At 51.9% G+C, this 2,500-nt stretch overlaps 1 protein-coding gene and 1 pseudogene across 2 annotated transcripts in view; one reads left to right on the forward strand and one right to left on the reverse strand.

Annotated features, from left to right (window-relative positions):
• Window positions 1-2,500, reverse strand: part of plcb4b (phospholipase C, beta 4b) — a gene marked incomplete at its 5' end in the record, with an annotated part of 85,110 nt that overhangs the window by 64,972 nt on the left and 17,638 nt on the right. The gene's annotated exons all lie outside the window — the stretch shown is intronic.
• LOC310782946 (phosphoglycerate mutase 1 pseudogene) lies at window positions 179-952 on the forward strand (annotated as a pseudogene). The gene has a single exon. The product of its transcript is annotated as a phosphoglycerate mutase 1 pseudogene (transcript).

Consider the following 2,500-nt stretch of genomic DNA (forward strand, 5'->3'; position numbering starts at 1 on the left):
CAACACACACTTGTTGATTTACAACAAGGAAGTGTGCACTGGGCTTTGTCTGATGGAGTAATGATGACATCGAAATTGCTCAAGTGACATCACTGATGACATCATCTGTGACATCACTGTGATTTAAAAAAAAAACTATAAATAAAGTGCCATTTGTAAGAAAAACACATTTTCACCAATGGCTGACGGTGACAACTACAAATTGGTTTTGATTCGCCACGGAGAAAGCACGTGGAACCAAGAGAATCGGTTCTGCGGCTGGTTCGATGCTGATCTGAGCAGCACCGGGGAACAGGAGGCGAAGAGAGGCGGGCAGGCCCTGAAAGATGCCGGCTATGAGTTTGACATATGCTACACGTCGGTGCTGAAGCGGGCCATCCGGACCCTGTGGCTGGCCCTGGACAGCATTGACCAGATGTGGGTGCCGGTGCACCGGACCTGGCGGCTCAACGAGCGCCATTACGGCGGCCTGACCGGGCTGAACAAGGCAGAGACGGCCGAGAAGCACGGTGAGGACCAGGTGAAGATCTGGAGGCGGTCCTTTGACACCCCTCCTCCCACCATGGACCCGGACCACGACTTCTACCCCGTCATCAGCGAGGATCGTCGCTATGCGGACTTGACCGAGGAGCAGCTTCCCTCCTGTGAGAGCTTGAAGGACACCATCGCGCGGGCACTGCCCTTCTGGAACGAGCAGATCGCCCCTCGGATCAAGGAGGGGAAGAGGGTGCTCATCGCCGCCCACGGGAACAGTCTGAGGGGCATCGTGAAGCACCTGGAGGATATGTCAGAGGAGGCCATCATGGAGTTGAACCTGCCCACGGGCATCCCCATCCTCTACGAGCTGGACAGGGACCTGAAGCCTGTGAAGCCCATGCAGTTCCTGGGAGACGAGGAGACTGTGCGCCAAGCCATGGAGGCCGTGGCTGCACAGGGGAAGGCTAAGAAGTAGGGCCAGGGGAGCCAAAGCCTCACTCTGCATGCTAGTTGTCCTTAACAGCTGGTCTAGCAGTGTTTTTTTTTTTTTTTTTTTTTTTTAATCTAATTTATTTTGGGCTGCTAATAAATTGATGAGTATGGATTGGTGTCGAAGGCAACCTCACTATACTGGCACATTGCAGGGACAATAGATAATGAGTGATGGGGATCGACCAGTGCCAGGAGGACTATACAGCTCTCAAGAGATTGGCTTATATAAGGGCAGCAATGTCGGGCGTCCGGGTAGTGTAGCGGTAGATTCCCTGCCTACCAACATGAGGGTCGCAGGTTCGCTCGCACCACCGTGTTACCACCGGCTTGGTCGGGCGTCCATACAGGCACGATTGGCTGGTGTCTGCGGGTGGGAAGCCGGATTGGGGGTATGTTTCCTGGTCGCTGCACTAGCTAGCGCCTCCTCTGGTCGGTCGGGGTGCCTGGTCGGGGCGGAAGGGAACTGGTGGGAATAGCGTGATCGCATGTGTCAGAGGAAGCACGGTGCTAGTCTACGGCTCTCCCCAGGCTCTCCCCAGGGTGGTGCAGCGACCGGGGCAGCAGGGGGAAAAATTGGTACAATTGGGGAGAAAATGAGGGAAAAAATCGGAATAAAATAATAAACCAACAAACAAATAAACAAATAAATAAATAAAGGCAGCAACTTCTATGTATGTCCTGTGGGCCCCAGCTCTACAATCATCAATTGGTGGCCGGAGCGATGATGTCATTGTCGAGTGATGGCCAGTGGTGACTGATGATGTCACATTAGTGAACAAACACAATCCATCAACTGAGCATGCAAACGCCCCCCCCCCCCCCCCCCCCCCCCGACTGATGATGTCATACCCACTGGTGGTGATGATGTCATGCCCCACAATCATCGAGTGATGTGACTGATGTCATGTAACCTCAATCATCGAGTGGGCCAGTGGTGACTGATGACATCATACCCACTGATGATGTCCCACTGATGATGTCATAGATATTGTGACATTAGGCAGCAGCACAGTCTGTCTGTATGTATGTCTGTTTGTAAGCATGAACTCTGGACTATGCCCCGTAGGCTCTTTCATCAAAGCCATGTATATGAGAGAGATGGTCCCAAACGAGCCCGGGTGTTATGAACAGAGAGCAGACTAGACTACTGCTACTCTACCAGGAGAGATGCTTCAACACCTCTCAGTATCAGCACACCCTCCAGGCTAGCAGGCCACAGCTGCAGGAGAGAAGAAGTTCTTCATGTAAAGGTTAAGGAAACCAGACAGGGAAGAAGCATATCGATGTGAGTGTCAGCTCACATGCCATGCAGCCTCTCTCTGCATGTGTGCTGTACGTGGTGTTTAGAGAGAGAGTGCGCCTGCTCGACCAGCTGGAGCATTTTTCACCTGTCAAACACCCAGACGCCATTTCATAATGCAGCACCATTTCATAATGTGATTTGCAGTGTTTGTGAGTGGCATGGTATGATTATGCACACTATATACTACACCATACGTTTTGACAAATGTAATGAAATTGCAATGTAATG

The sequence above is a fragment of the Poromitra crassiceps genome (assembly GCF_964638095.1).
Source record: "Poromitra crassiceps genome assembly, chromosome: 9".
NCBI classification, from domain to species: domain Eukaryota; kingdom Metazoa; phylum Chordata; class Actinopteri; order Beryciformes; family Melamphaidae; genus Poromitra; species Poromitra crassiceps.